This window comes from Zingiber officinale, chromosome 5A (assembly GCF_018446385.1).
Source record: "Zingiber officinale cultivar Zhangliang chromosome 5A, Zo_v1.1, whole genome shotgun sequence".
Lineage (NCBI taxonomy): Eukaryota > Viridiplantae > Streptophyta > Magnoliopsida > Zingiberales > Zingiberaceae > Zingiber > Zingiber officinale.
Genome location: NC_055994.1, coordinates 76798011 through 76814317, shown reverse-complemented (window position 1 = coordinate 76814317; position 16307 = coordinate 76798011). Strand labels below are relative to the sequence as shown.

The following is a 16307-nucleotide window of genomic DNA, read 5'->3' as shown; positions in this document are numbered from 1 at the left end:
GTTACTCTCTCTTAGGGTCCAGGACTATATCTTGTATCGAGTCCTGACTACTTGTATTTTTCCGATCACATCTCGCGACGTTGCGATGATGCGACCCTCCCGCTCTTTCTTTTTATATGCTCTTTGTCAACGTCTAGACATTGATATTACATTACATATGTTTCATAATGTCATACATGCATCCAGTCTAGTCACTAGGTGTCAGGTTCATATGCCCTATTGTCACATCTTGATATATATATTTTCCACCATAGGAGTAGATATGACCCAGTATACGTCTAGCTCCCTTAGTGCATATGATGAGTTTGGACAGCGTTAGCTAGCTTTAGTGCATATAGACATCACTGCTCAGGGGATCCTAGCCTGGAGAGGTGGGCCACAGCCAACTGCTCCAGTCGATGATGAGTTTTTTGTTCTAGCCGAGGGAGATGAGTGGCTGGAGTTCACGACTGAGGAGATATTTGGATATCCTCCCACTCTGGCACAACCCTTGACTTCGACCCAACCCTCAACTTCACTGTCTGTCGAGGATCGACTCGCTCATCTCAAGGAGTCTTCCGCGCATATTTGACAGTCAGTCTCAGATGGTTTCAGCGCACTTGGGGGGAGATGACCTCCGGATTCATGTCTCTCCGAGATGACATGACCACCAGATTAGCTGAGATCCTTTAGACTCTGCGCGCACCCGAGCGACCGCTACCTCCACCTCCAACTGACGATGATCAGACTTGATCAGACTACATACATTACTATGCATTGTATATATTTGACTTGCTATTTATAGACAGTTTGTTTTGGTCTATTTAATAAATTAGTAATGTGGTTAATAGTCTAGAATTCTTAATTTCAAAATTATTTTCAAATTTTCCTTTAAAATTCTATGATAAAACTTTTTATTTCTCAAAATTTCCTATTTTTAGAATTTTCAAAATCAGTTTTAGCCTTAGTATAGATCAAATCCTTAGAATGCATGCTCCTATATATCTAGGACTTGAGCATCTCACCAACACATTAGGGCTACCTTATTTGTGTATTGCTGAACTTAGAAAGGGGTGAGATGCATAGGCAGATTGCCTGGACTTAAAGATGCTTATATCAGTACATCAATACAAGCCTGGGCATTAAAAATCAAACTTACAGTAATCAAGTTAAGTTGTTCAGATTAGTCAAACACTGACTGAATAAAATAAACTTAACCTGACTAACCAAGTGAAAATTGCTATATTCTGATAGTTAGTAAGTAACTAATGGTTAGACAGATAAGAATGTTTTCTAGTTATTTTATTTTAAAGTAATATCAGTTTCAAGGGGAGAATTACTATTGAACATATTTTGTAAAATTGTGTTTAAATTTTTAGCCTTTTCAAAATTTCAAAAGTTCTTTTAAAATTAAAACAATAAGTTTTAATTCTTTTAAAAATCAGTTTTTTTAAGATTTCAAAATCTTACTTAAAGTTTTACCATTTGTTTTTTGAAAACTTTCCTTATATCTTTTTCAAAAATTCATTTTTGAAAAGTTTTCCAAAATTCTTTGAAAAGTTATAGTTCAAAATATTATCATCTTATTTTTGAAACCTTAAATTTTTGAAAAGACATTTTTAAAACGTCCCTTATATCTTTTTCAAAATTCAATGTTTTTTCAAAATATTTTGAAAGTTATATTCAATTTTTAAATAATTTTCAATTTTTTTTTGAAAATATCATTTCTTTAATTTTCTAACTCTGTTATAGCATTTTCAAATTTCATATCTTTTGAAAATCTAATGAAAAGATAGTAAATTTTGCAAATTATGCCGACTTTGAAAATTATTTCAACTTTATTTTAAGAAATTCTACCATGAAGAATTAAGACACATTTGAATTTTTTTACTTCTTTATTGATTTTTTTTACTTTGAAAATTTTACAAACTTTATTTTTGATGAAAGGTTAATTTCCCCTAGTAAAACCTGAAAATTTTCTATTGTTAAAAATTTCTTCCTTTTACTTAGCCACTTTTCCCACACTTGACTATGCTTATTATTTTTGGTGAATGCCAAAGGGGGAGGGTTAGGTGGATTAAGTTAGCAAAATACTAGACAAAACACCAAATTAACTAAATCAAAATTATTTCATTGGTCTAGTTATTTTTGCATATTTTTCACTAACTTAACCCAGATTGTCATTGCATCAAAAAGAGGGAGATTGTTGGTGCGGTTAGCACTAATGGTCTACCTCAGGTTTTGATGAATGACAAAGTAGGTTAAGTTATTTTTGTTGTGATCTAACACTTTGACAGAGTGTGTAGGAGAAATCTAGCTAGGTCGACGGGCCGACTGAATAGCTGGTGCGAAGCCCAGCTAGGTCGACGGGCTGACCGGATAGCTGGCAAGAAGTCCAGATAGGTCGACGGGCTGACCGGATATCTGGAACGAAGCCCAGCTAGGTCGACAGGCCGATCGGATAGCTGGCACGAAGCCCAGCTAGGTCGATGGACTGACCGGATAGCTGGCACGAACTCTAGACTGGTCGATGGGCTGACCGGATGTTTGGCAAAAGGTAAGTTACTGGAGGAGAGTGACTGTGAGGGCGCGCCCTAGTTGAGGGACAGTAGGCGTCGACCCAGTTTAGGTCCATTTGGGATTCCTAAACTAAGACCTTGACTAGTTCCTGGTCTTGGGAGGATAGGAACTAATTACTTTATTTATCATATTTGTACTAGCACTTGTCTTGCATGGTATTTGGACTGACACATTTGTTGCAGGACAAGAAAGCAAGCAAAGAAGTAAAGCTGCCTTCGGGTGAATAGTACCCGCAGGCGCCTTCCATGGCTATGGAAGGTGTCTCGGTACTGTTCATAGAATGCGGCTTCTATGACTATGGAAGGCGCCTTCCACGGATAAAATTTGACCGGTTCACAGATAAGGCCCAACGAAGTCGAGATAGATTTTATCCCATTGGAGGCGCCTTCAAGGCCTTTGGAAGGCGCCCTCCGAGCCCTTTATAAGGCAATTTCGAGGAGGCTTTGTAACAACAACTACATTCGAGCTACTGCTCGTTCATTCAAGCCTCCAACTTCTCCCGATTGCTGCTACAATTCTACTACGAAGCTGCTGAGTCCGACGACTGATCCAAGGAGTTCTGATCGTGCCCGGCAGACAGACATCAACACAAGAAGAGCTCTCATTTCGATCTATAAGAGTGTTGGTAACTTTTTGCACTTAATTACTATAAAAGGGCAAGTGTAGTGTGTTGTACTTGACTTAATCTTTTTGTATTTGATTCTCTCTTCTAGGGGTAGTGGAAGAGATTTTTAGTGAATTGCACATCGATAGGTCCATGGGACATTGGCCTTGGAGTAAGAGTCGCTGAAGGCTTCAAACCAAGTAAAAACTGGCTATGTTTTCTTGTATCTTGGTTTTTTGTTTTCCGCTGCATACTCTGTTTTTAATTTTTAAAAGAAAACAATTTTTAAAAAACCATGTGATTTACCCTCCTCTTACGTGTGTCACAATCCAACAACAGCTACTTTGACAGGTTATTGCTATAATGGTGTAGCAGCTACTTCGATGGCTAGTTGTTATAACGTTGTAGCAGCTAATTGGAATGTTAACTGCTATAATGGTGTAGCGGCAACTTTGATGGCTAGCTGTTACAATGTTTTAGCAGCTACTTGAAATGTTAACTGCTGCAACGGTATAACAACTACTTTGATAGCTAGCTGCTATAACGTTGTAGTAGCTACTTCAACAGGTAACTGCTACAATGGTGTAACAGCTACTTCGACAGGTAACTGCTACAATGGTGGTGATAAGTTATTATTTGATACATTCTTTTGGGTTGATATTAGGTGTATTACATTTAATTACATATGTTTATATGCACTTTTTATCATGTTTATACATCGAGATTATTTTAACTCAAATGTACATTTTTTTCTATTAATCCATGATATTATTCTCACAATTTGAATTTGATTTTGTAGGGCACTTTAGTTGATTCAATTGGTACATGATCAAGGCCCAAACAAGTTTGGTTTAATCAACTTGATGAAGAAGCTCAACCAAATCGATTCAACCCATCACAAGGAGTTTACCTCTCAAGCTTAACCCAAGTCAAATCCTCCTCAATAAATCCCTAAAACCTCATTTGAAGCAAACCCAATTCCACATTTGACCCCGATTTAAACCACTGTATATAATCTAAGTTTTCACGGATGAGCAGTGGCTTGCGCTACTGTTCATCCCCGATCTTCTTCATTGCACGACACAACCCACCATCTTCTTCCTCCAGATCCTTTTCTCAGCAAGTTTCATTGGCGTGGATGTTATCAGCTATTGGAATCCGACTCTTAGTCATCCAAGCTTGCTAACAGGTATTCATTCAGCGACAATTCGGCTCGACGACTTTGCTTCCACCCTGATCGGCGGCGTTCCTCCGATTCAGCGGCTCCGCCTCATAGTAGTGATCATCAGCGGCGTTCCTCCGGTGTCACTAGATCCCTTTCGACGACCTTCCATCAACCATCAGCGCCACATCGGATCAGAGTTTCCAGAATCACAGAATTGTAGATTTCTTGAGTTTGACAGCTTTGATCTTCATCAGCTTTGCTTGGAGAGGTGTCCTATGGTTTTGGTGAAGGTGGAGTTGAGTATAGTAGTTGTGAGCTTCTTCTCCGATTGCCGAAGTGAGGTTTCACTGAGCTTCCTTGTGTGACAACAAGGAGAGACTTCTTTGAGAAGGAGGTTTAGTGTGGAGATGGTTTAGATTTCATTTTTGGCATTTTTTTTTATTGTTGATAGATTTAGATTTCAATGTGTGTCATTTGGATGCAGTAATCGTAGTTCTTTTTAGCTAAATTGTTTGAATTCAAGTGTAGTGGATACTTAGTTTCAATTGAGTTCCAAGTAGTTGCTAATCTTGCTTTAGCTTAGATTTCGGTTCTGATCCGGCAGTAAGAATGGGGGACCCCATTTAGCAGAGTCAACGCCGCGAGGAGGGCCAAAGGCCTTGGCCGAGCGGATAAGGAGGGCGACGACCAGCTGAGGCTTCCGAGCGGAAGCAATATACCCCGCCGGAGGCGGGGTTCTGACGCTCATAATGAACAGTAGGAAAGGCCGAGCAGAGGGCCTGCTCGGCCGAAGGAATAAAACACCAACGTTGCGAACAGTCCAAAGCACATGACCCGGAAGCTCCCGCGCGGATCAGAACATCCGATCGGCCGGACGCGAGGAAACGGCCGACCGGTCGGACGATTGACGGGGAGTAAGAAAAGGCAAGGATAGGAACATCTTCTGACAGCAGATGATATGCAGGATCCTAGGACATGGGCTCACTGTCCCATCAAGGACATGAGCTCACTGTCCCATCAAAGACATGCTCACTGTCCCATCAAGGACATCACTACAACAAAATCGCTCATAGACATCAGTGGAACAACATCGGTTTTAGGCTAAAACCGAAGTCTTTGAGTATTTTACACCGGTTTTTCTAAAAACCGGTGTCTATGAGCGCAGATTTTAGCTCATAGACATCGATTTTTTAGGCGATGTCTATGAGCGCCCTTTTTTTGGTTAATAGACACCGATTTTAACATCGGTTTTTAAAATCCGATGTTAATAAACCCCTTCTTAAATAATTTAATTTTTTCACCTGCTAAAATTTACAAGACTTCACAAAATTCCCTCCAAACCTAAACCAATATCGTGCCCCTTCTCTCAACATAAACCTAAACCTAAACCTAAACCTCAGCCTCATCTCCCTCTTCCCCTTCCGCCGTCTCGCCCTCGGAGATCTCGCCGTCGCCGTCCCCTTCGTCTGCAAGTCCTGGTACCGCGCCTCCCTCGACCCTAGCTGCTGGCGCCGCCTCAACTTCCGCTCCCTCGATTTCTCGCCGTCGCCGTCCCCTTTGAACAGTGGGTTCATTTCCTCGTCACATCTCCCTGCCCGATTCCGCCGACCCTTCTCTTCTTTCCATTTTTCCCGAGTCGACAGAGCCACTCGTCGCGCCATTTCGCTGCCTAGCTGAGCTTCGCAGGCGGCGCCACAGCTGACGGGGCACAACGCGAGGACGAGTGGAGGCGAGACGAAGAAGAAAGAGGCAAGTGTATCTACCTGTGATAACTCGAAATCCATGAGGTATAGTGGGGTGGAAAACCTATAGAAAGTGAGGATTTGGTATGGATTTCGACTGGTTTTCTTCTGGTAAAGGCTTTGATTGTTCTTCCTGGAGATGTTTTGATTTACTTCTTTTGTAGACGCTTTCGATATGTTTTCCTCTTCTGTGGATGTGTTTGATTGGTTTTTCTTTGTATACGATTCGGGTTGGATTCTTCTCGGTGGGATGTGTTCTTGTTGGAGGTTTCGGTTGAAGGTTACTGCTTGGTTTGCGTATGTTACCCAAAATTGTTTGACAGTGATTTCTGATGTGTTCACAGTAGGTTTTCCTAGAGATTTTGGCTGGTGTTCGATGATTTGAGGTTGAGTTGTGTTGTGTTTTCCATGATGAACAAGTTGTAGAGAGTTGCACGTTACCTGTTTGTTAGAATGGGTCACAGAGAGGTCAGAAGTGATTCGAGCTTTCCTTGAAGTTTTGGTTCCTAATTGGAGGGTTTCGGAATGATTTAGAGTCGAATTTGTGTCTTCGTGAGAAGTTGATTTGAAATCTTTGGGTAATTTCCACTCAATGAATTTTCCCCTGCAGCATCGTTTACGGATTTCTTTTGATTTGGTTTCTGGTTTAGCTCACTTAGAATGTGATAGCAGATCAGGAAAATTAATGATGCATTGTCAGGACTGGTGGGTGGAAGACCTTTCTGTGCTAAAAATTGATCTTTATCAACGAGTTATCGCTGCAATGAGGAGAGCTGGTGACTACGTATATTCTTGATGTTTATTTGTTCCCATTCTATAACCTTGATCCTATGTTTGTTGCACCTATATTTCAGCTGTTCTCTCTCCCTATCTGAACCTGTTCAATGAAAGTATGTGATAGGTTAATTGTTTACTGAGAGTACAACTCAAGTTGCATTTCTTGTCACCTTCTTTTCTTGATATTCACTATTGTGGAAAATGGATTTTCAATTTTGTGCAGTATGCATCTGACTTACTAAAAAAAACAATGACAATGATAATGTTTATTGTCGATACTTTTAACTCCATCAGGCAGTAGTTGTGAGCATTGACCCTCGGAGAGTCTTTGTCGGGAGCCCTGATGATGTTGAATTTAAGACCATTAAGGTTTCTTCCCCAGGTACTATATAATTATAATTTAGCCTTTCTTGCTTCTTTTAGCTCCACAAATTATTGCTTTTCTCATTATATGTTTCTTTCCACTTCTCTATGATTACATTTCTTCTTCCATGATAACTTCAGGCCCCTCAGGTGAAGAGTAGGCATGGTATCAGTGCACAGTAAGCTTTTCATTATTTATGCACATTATTTTCCCTAGTCATGTATTTTGTCACTAATTTCTTCAAACTAGTCTGGATGCTTCAACCCAAACTCGTAACTATAAATTGGATTACTTTGTGTTAACCTCAGATGAACAAACAAGGTCTTCAAATCTTTCTCTTGTCTGATTTGACCTTTTCTTGTGCAGGTCAATGGTGGACGTGAGGTTCGGCCTATTGGAGCTTTTGAACTTGCAAAAGCTGTCCAAGAACTTGGAGCTGGAGAAATACTATTAAACTGCATAGACTGTGATGGTAATTTTTCTTGGAGTTTGCAAAAGTGTTCTGTTTGTCCATCCCTGAAGCCTTGTCCCTTTGAAGCCTAATGTCTAGCAATGGGTTCATCAAGGCCTCATATAATGTCATTGTGCATAAGAGAGATGCAAGTTCTTCTACAGTGTATTTCGATACCTTGCTCAGATACACTAGTTTTGAATAGCATATATAAATTTATGAAGAAATAGTGAAGCAAAATTTGTATAAGCTAAATAGCCTTACCGCGACATCTACATGTGTCAGGATGGGGAACTAATGAGAAGACACTGATCAACATTTTAGCACATAGAAATGCCACCCAAAGAAAGCAGATTCAGTTGGCTTACGAGGAATTGTACAACGAGAGTCTCACCAAAAAGCTCGAATCAGAACTGAAAGGAAACTTTGAGGTGGTTATTTTTCTCAACCTTTATTGTCCAATGAATGTTTTTATCTGTAGGGGCAACATCATTTGCAGAAGCTAATATTAATTATTTGAAAAATTTATAAATGTGAAGAGATCGACATGAACTTAGATATGACTTGAACCAATACTATGAATGTAAGTACATAATTAATGGTAGATTGATAGGACTTGTGGCTTGTTATGCGTGATATGCTTATGTACACTATCACATTGTAGCGGTGTATCTGATTATGTTTGATTCTTCAGAAAGCTGTATACCGCTGGAAACATCCACACTTCCAATCAAAACTTGACACTCTTAATTTGATAGCATGTAAACGTTTACAAAAAGCATTAGATGTTTTGTTTCACAAGAGTGAAAACTAGTTGCTTCTACTTAATATGTACATGGTTTATGCATATGGCTTAGGTGAAAAGGAGAAAAGAACCCACACAAATTGGGACGAATTTAGCTCTGACATAGCATGTATAGTAGCTTAGGGATGACCTTAAGCAATTCACACAACATAAAACACATGAATTAAACAACCCATATTAATTGACCTACATCCCATTAAAGAAAATTTATATGTTGACTTAAGCAATCCTTATGCAACCATTAATGAGTGTAGCATTCTCTCATTTCATAAGCTTATATGGTTGCTTTATTTGCCTAAAATAAGTTACAAACCGGATGCTATGCTTTTGTTACAAACCAGATACTAGTTGGAGACTAAATGATTGCCTAAGAAGAAAGGAATTAGAGATTAGGAGCTGCAGTGAGTAGAGTGGCTGGATAAGCTATCTTAAATGGTAACCTTAGGATTAAAGTATTGATTACATTTTTAACCTACTCAACTTCCTCTAAATATCTAACACATTGATACTCGAATTTAACCTAACCTATTAAGATAAATGGGTAATCAAACTTAAAGGGTACCCATTACCATATTTAGCTATACCAATGAATTTCAAGTTCAACTAGAAGTAAGGGTGAGTGTCAATATGCCTGTGGGTACCTCAAGAATAGGGAACTCTTTGTTTTTATGATTTAACCCCTCTTCATTATTTTACTCACATCTTTTGTTTTTACCTATATTCATGTTTTTCATTAATCAGATAGAGACCCCTAACTACATTATTTAGGCTACAAGCTCGACCTCTACCACATGGCTTTAGGGAGGAAATGATCATGTTGATCGCTAATCTTATCCCTAGCCGATCATTAAACATTAAATGTGTGGGAATTTACTAGAATCTACTCCTACATGAAGCAAATGAATAAAAACTACAAGTAAAGTTTACCTACCCTGTTATGACTTCAGAAGAATATGCTGAATTTTCCATGTATCTTGGCCTTTAATATAGAGGGCTACAAGAGGATTATATCTTAGGTCAAGACACTCCAAATCCATCATAAACCAAAGGGAAAATAGTTTCTACTTACTAGAGGATTTAATGGACCCAAAAGGAAGCTCTAACTTGCTGTTTTGGGTGCTGAACTAAGGAGGCAGCTGCCTTCTTGCCGCATTCCTTGCTGCTGTGGTTGGTAGCAGAAATCACAGAAAATAGGGGGCTTAGTGCAGGATATTCAGGATACCAAGATGGCATCAGAGGTAGTACAATAAATAGTATATCTCTTCATCAGAGGTAGCTTTGTTCTTCTATGCTTCACTAGATTTGTTGTGTAGTCATATTTCTTTGTTCAACCATTATCATGCCTAGTAAGTTGTTGTATGATGCTGTCGGTTCTTATCAATCTGTACACTTGAATTAGAAGGAGCAAATTATCTATGTTATATTCTAAGCAGCATATACTAAGTGTCATCTATGAAAGTTTTAGATTTTATGTTATATTCGTTATCTTGCACAGCAGCCTTTAAAAACTCAGTATTCTATTTTATTTGATACATGTACACATTTGTTTTAGTTATTTGACATATGGTGGATTTATGTGTTTTTACAGTTTACAAATCTCAAGTACTCCAGAGTTGAAATTGATGAAGTGCGGTTCGAGTGGGCTGAATGCATGCTAGATTACATTTGAAGTGCGGTTCTACCTTGATGTGTTAAAAGAATGTTCTACCTTGATTTTGATATTTATTAACTAGCTTTTGATGTAAAAAGAATGTTTGGGTATTTTATGGATATTGTTGTAAGAAGATTATTTATATAATTTGTGAATATTTGTGTATTTTATGGATATTATTGAATGAAGAATATTTGTACAATTTGTGAATATTTGTGTATTTTTTTTTGTTATTGTCGGTTTTAAAATCAAATCTGTGCTGTTAGAAAAAATATATATTACATCGGTTTTCCACCGATGTAAAACCGGTGTTATAAAGTAATATTACATCGGTCATTTACCGCTGCCAAAACTGGTGTTATTAACATACAATATTACATCGATTTTACACCGTGTATGAAACAGTGTCGTTAAGTGATACTACACCGGTTAATAACCGATTCGAAAATCGGTGTCGTTAAGTGATACTACACCGGTTTTAACCCGATGTCTAAAATGGCAGACTTTTAACATCGGCTTCATAGACATCGGTCGAAAATCAAATAGACACCGGTGGAAAACCGATGTCTATGAGCAATTTTGTTGTAGTGCATGGGCTCACTGTCCCATCAAAGACATGCTCACTGTCCCATCAAAGACGTGCTCGTACTGTAGCAGTAAGGAGTCAGGCAAGCTCCTCTGACAAGCCCATACTGGGTATGGGTTGAGGACACGTGTGTGTGCCTCGGTATATGTACATCAGCCTCCTCAGAAGTCTATATAAGGCCTCCACTTCTTCAACCGGGGGTACACGAGTCTTGATCTTGGAGCTACTTCCTTCATCTATTCCCTCGCCTGACTTGAGCGTCGGAGGGCCGTCGCCGGGACACCCCTCCTGGCTCAGTTTTGTTGCAGGTTCGCCGGAGCACTCGAGGATCCAGCAGGGAGCGCCACGTCCCCAGCGTTCGTTGACCCCTGGTTCGGACAGGATCAGGTTCTATTGAGTAGTTTAGTTTTCTTTAGCTAGGCTTTAATTATTGATTTAGATTAGATTTCATTTGTGTCTCACTATTTCATTTTTTAGTGTAATTGTGTTGATGATGAAACCCATTGCGTAGAGTGATAATGCGTTGTGGATTAATTATTGTCACTTAGTTAGATTTCATTCATGCATTAGATTAGTTTTTTACTATTTTTCTTTTTCATTTGTTAGATTTAGAATTAAAATCAAACAATCCCCATTTTAATGAAGAAAACCTCAAAACTAGTTCTAAGTCTAAGACAAACATCCGACTGTTAATTCATAGAGAGATTCAACCCTAGGCTCTTTATTACGATATCATTGTATAGTTAAAGGGTTTATTGGAATTACATTATTAATTTGATAAGTATACATGTGACATTCAATTTGGTACTTATTAAATTTTGGCGCCATTACCGGGGAACATCCGTGTTTGGTGATTTAAGGATTATTTTAATATTTTGTTTGGTGCCTTGATACTTATTTGTTTTATATATCCATGTGTTTGGTATTTGAAGCTTCTTGTGTCTGGTAATTTTGTTGGTTTCTTTGTTTCAGTAAGACCAGGATATGTATTCAGTAGCCATGGACCCATTTGAGGCTTTGATGATGGAGGGAGCTGAACTTGACGATAAGCCTGGTGAGTGCGCCAGAATCAACCAAGATATATTCTAGGATGGTGGTATGTGTTGGTCCTTTGGTGGTTGGCAAGAGGGGAGGGGTGAATTATCCTGCACAAACAAACTCAACTATTTCTCGACTTATAACTTAATAATTAAGAACACTTGTAATAAAAGTTAAGAGACTAATTAAACAGACAAAGACACAAAGAGAATTACTTGGTTTGCAATCAGAAGATTGCTAATCCAAGGAAAATGAAGCACACTTTATGAAGATCTTCTTCGGGCGGAGTAGCCTCTTACAACGTTAACATCTCACAATTAATAGTAGAACAGAAAGAAAGGAATTACAAGTTGTTATCTGAAATATTGAAATCAGGGCTATATTTATAGCTCTGTTCCGGGCGCCTGGAAGGGTTTTGGGCGCTTGGAGTGGGATAAAATTCTACCCCCGATGCGTTGGTCAACGTACATGTCAATCTTGATAAAAGTTGAGTTCCAGATGCCCGGAAGGGTTCCGGGCGTTCGGACCACCAAAGTCAATATGGTTGACTTTTTTTGGTCGGGCCCTCTGCTCTGGTTATGCTTGCCTCGCTCTGGGTCTTTTACTCCAACTCTGCTCGCTTGGGTGATTTCGGTAACCAGAATAGGGTTCATTCGAACCCAATTTTTGGTCTTTTCCTCGAGCAAGCTTCCGCTCGACTTCTCGTCCCTTGAACGTCGCGTACGTTCTTCTCATCCACCGATGTACTCTTCCGCGACACCTCGTTCCTTAGACGCACTGAGCTCGTCAGCTCTCTCCCGTGCTGTCTTTTTCGCTAGCCGCGTCTTCCGCTTGACTTTCTGTGCTCCTAAGCTCCTGCACACTTAGACACAGGGATCAAACCAAAACATGACATAACCTAACTTCGTTGATCACACTAAAAATAACCTTGGGGGTTCCAACAATCTCCTCCTTTTTTGATGTGAGCAACTTAAGTTAAGTTAGGGTAAAACAATCATAAAGTAAAGATAACAAAATTGCGATACCAAGTAAGTAAAGTTGCAATTATACAATAATTTTTTTTTTCAAAAATTAAAATTTGAACTACCTCCCCCTAGACTTAATCTTTCCTTTCCTTCTCCCCCTTTGATCACATAAAAAAACTGGGGTACTCAGTAAAATCTAAGGGTAAACAAAATAAGTTTTAAATGAAACTTGCAATTAAAATAAATTTCTAAGTGAAAATTGCAGGTCAAGTAAATATATTTTGATAAATGTTAAATCATTGACAAAAATTGAAAGCATTTAAATATTTCATATTTATCAGTTTGTCAATTAAATATTCAATTCATAAATTAGCTTCCAGACTATGGCGAGACACTAAGCTTTCTTGGTTATTGGATCATCAACCACTTCTAGACAAAGCCTTTTAATGAATTCAAATATTTAATCTTTTATCTGAAAGACCTAAGTCTAATTTCACTTTTAATTTATATAAGCTTTTGGAATCCAATATAGGTTCCTTCCTACAGGGTTAATCAGGTATTTTCTAGGGATATAAGATTTTGCTACTTTTCTGATTTGACCTTTGTGAAATCTATAGTACCGGTTTAATCCTTTATAGTTTCTAACATTTAAAAAAAGAAACATTTGAACATGGAGAATTTTTTTTAGTTTTCTATTTATTCCTTTAATTTAGCATTTTCAAGTCTTACTTTTTTAAAATCTTCTATTAGATATGATTTTGCCAAAAAAAAAATTATTTCTAAGTTTTCATTTTTTAATTTATCATTTTTTACTTTTTAACTTACACATTGATTTTGCCATAGATTTAATACCAAAATAGAGTTGATCAGGAGGTAAGAGGCATACCTCACTTACCATATCAGACTTGAAGCCTGATTCTCCCCCTACTTCACTGCATTCATCTAAAGTCGCTCCCCCTTCATCGATGCTGGCTTCTGAGGTGATTTGCTCTTCATGGCTTGCCATCAGTGCTAGTCCGACATATTCTTTTATTTCTGACTCAGATGATGAGCGTCGTCCCAAGTAGCCTTTAGAGTCTTATACTTGTTTTGCTTGGGCATCTTGTCTTTTTCCTTTTTGAGTTCTGGGCAGTCCTCTTTTATTTGTCCTTCCTTTTGACACTGGTAGCATTGAACTCTTCTTCTATTTCTTGGATTTTTCCTGTTTTGCATTTCTTTAAATTTATTAGATCTAAAGAATTTTTTGAATTTCCTTACCATGTAAGCTTCTTGATCTTCTTCTGAGTCTGACTCGGATTCATCCTTCTTGGTTGCATTTAGTGCCAGAATCTGGCTTGACTCTTTTGTTATACCTTCACATCTGGTTTCATGTAATTCTAAAGTAGAAAGGAGTTCCTCTAGGGTACTTACCTCCAGGTCCTTTGAGATGTAGTAGACGTCAATTATCGAGGTCCATTCTGGAGTCCTAGGAAAGACATTGAGTGCGTAGCGTATCGAGTCCCGGTTGATTATCGTTTCACCGAGGTTTTCGAGTCTGGTGATTAGTTCTTTGACCTTCGCATGTAAATCGGCTACCTTCTCACATCTTTCCAGACGGATATTCGTCAGTTTATTCTGAAGTATATCTCGTCTTGTGAGCTTGGCTTCGGATGTGCTTTCGTGGAGTTCCAGGAATTTTTCCCAGAATTCTTTGGTCGACAAGTAGCTCCCGATGCGATTGACTTCTTGAGGCAGCAGTACACTCAGCAAGTGATATTCTGGTCTATTATTTGCTATGGAATCATTTTGTTCTTTCTTCGTCCAAAGACTCTCCTCCTTCTCCTCTCCGTTTTGATTCATAGGAACTACAAAACCATACTTGATTATTAAACGAATCGCAAAGTCAAATTTTAGAAATTCCTCCATTTGGCATTTCCAGTGTGCGAATTCTCCCTCGAATTTTGGTGGAACAATGCTTGATCCAGCCATTGGTTTCTTTGCTTTGGTCAACGGTTAGTCCTTCTGAAGCGTCCTCGATCTGATACCACTTGCTGGTCCCTTGGTGGCCGGCAAGAGGAGAGGGGTGAATTGTCCTGCACAAACAAACTCAACCCTTTCTCGACTTATAACTTAATTAAGAACACTTGTAATAAAAGTTGATAGATTAATTAAATAGACAAAGACACAAAGAGAATTACTTGGTTTGTAATCAGAAGATTGCTAATCCAAGGAAAATGAAGCACACTTTATGAAGATCTCTTTCGGGCGGAGTAGCCTCTTACAACGTTAATAGCTCACAATTAATAGTAGAATAGAAAGAAAGGAATTACAAGTTGTTATCTGAACTACTAAAATCAGGGTTATATTTATAGCTCTATTTTGAGCGCCTGGAAGGGTTCCGGACGCTTGGAGTGGATAGAATTTTATCCCCAACACGTTGGCTAACGTACACGTCGATCTTGATAAAAGTTGAGTTCCAAGTGCTTGGACCATCAAAGTCAACATGGTTGACTTTTTTTGGTCCGGACCCTCTGCTCCGATTCTGCTCGCCTCGATCCAAGTCTTCCGCTCCGGCTTCGCTCGCTTGGGTGATTTCGGCTACCAGAATAGGGCTCACCCAAACTCATTTTCTGTCTTCTCCTCGAGCAGGCTTCCACTCCAGCTTCTCGTCCCTCGAATGTCGTGTACGTTCTTCTCATCCACCGGTGTACTCCGTGGCACCTCGACCCTTGGACGCACCGAGTCCGTCAGCTCTCTCTCGTGTCATCCTTCTTGTTAGCCGCATCTTTCACTCGACTTCCTGTGCTCCTAAGCTCCTGCACACTTAGACACAGGGATTAAACCAAAATAGGACCTAACCTAACTTGGTTGATCACACCAAAAATAACCTTGGGGGTTCCAACAGTATGATCCGAGGACCTAAGCCCGGTGAGCACGCCAGAATAAAGGGGGACTCCGGTCCTAAGTTCGGACCCCTACCAACCTAGCGCTATGGTAGTTGTCTGATCAATAACTTATGTAACGGTATTGTTAAGTGCAACTAGGACACCCCAACGATATGTTTATAAGTATGCATGCAAGTATGTTCAAGTCATGTTCATGTTTATGTTCATGTTTATGTTCATGTTATGCTTATGCATATGCCATTGGACATGCTCGTGATCAAGTCTATCATTATGCTTAGTTCATCTACCATGCTTACCTCTATGTTGTCACACTTATGCCACTATCTGTGCATATGTTCATAGTATGTTAGTAGGGAGGTCCCAAGTTACCTTGAATGCGGTTTTCCTTAGTACACTAGATTATAGACGTTAACTATTGCATAACACAGTTTTTGAACATGCTGAGTCTCTCGACTCTCAGACTTTGACTTTTTTTTAAGACAACGAAACCAATGAGGTGGGAGGCATTGACCAGTGAGCCAGCTCGGAACAATGACAATATAACCCGAATACCTTCCAGTTTAATTCCGCATTTAGCTATGTTTATTTTTCTTCAAGTTATTTATGTAATGTTATTTGAACCAAGAACCGCTATGGAAGTATGAGTATGTGACGTTCGCAGTTTATGTATTATTCTAAAAAAAAACTAGGGGCATTATAGAGAGCTTCTGTCGTG

The 16307-nt window shown here is 39.0% G+C and overlaps 1 long non-coding RNA gene across 1 annotated transcript; it reads left to right on the top strand.

The window, feature by feature from the left end:
- The first annotated feature begins 7133 nt into the window (after positions 1 to 7133).
- Positions 7134 to 7679, top strand: LOC121982916. Its single transcript, XR_006112329.1, has 3 exons — positions 7134 to 7229; positions 7352 to 7389; positions 7578 to 7679. It is a non-coding gene; the product is annotated as an uncharacterized LOC121982916 (long non-coding RNA).
- Positions 7680 to 16307: the final 8628 nt, after the last annotated feature.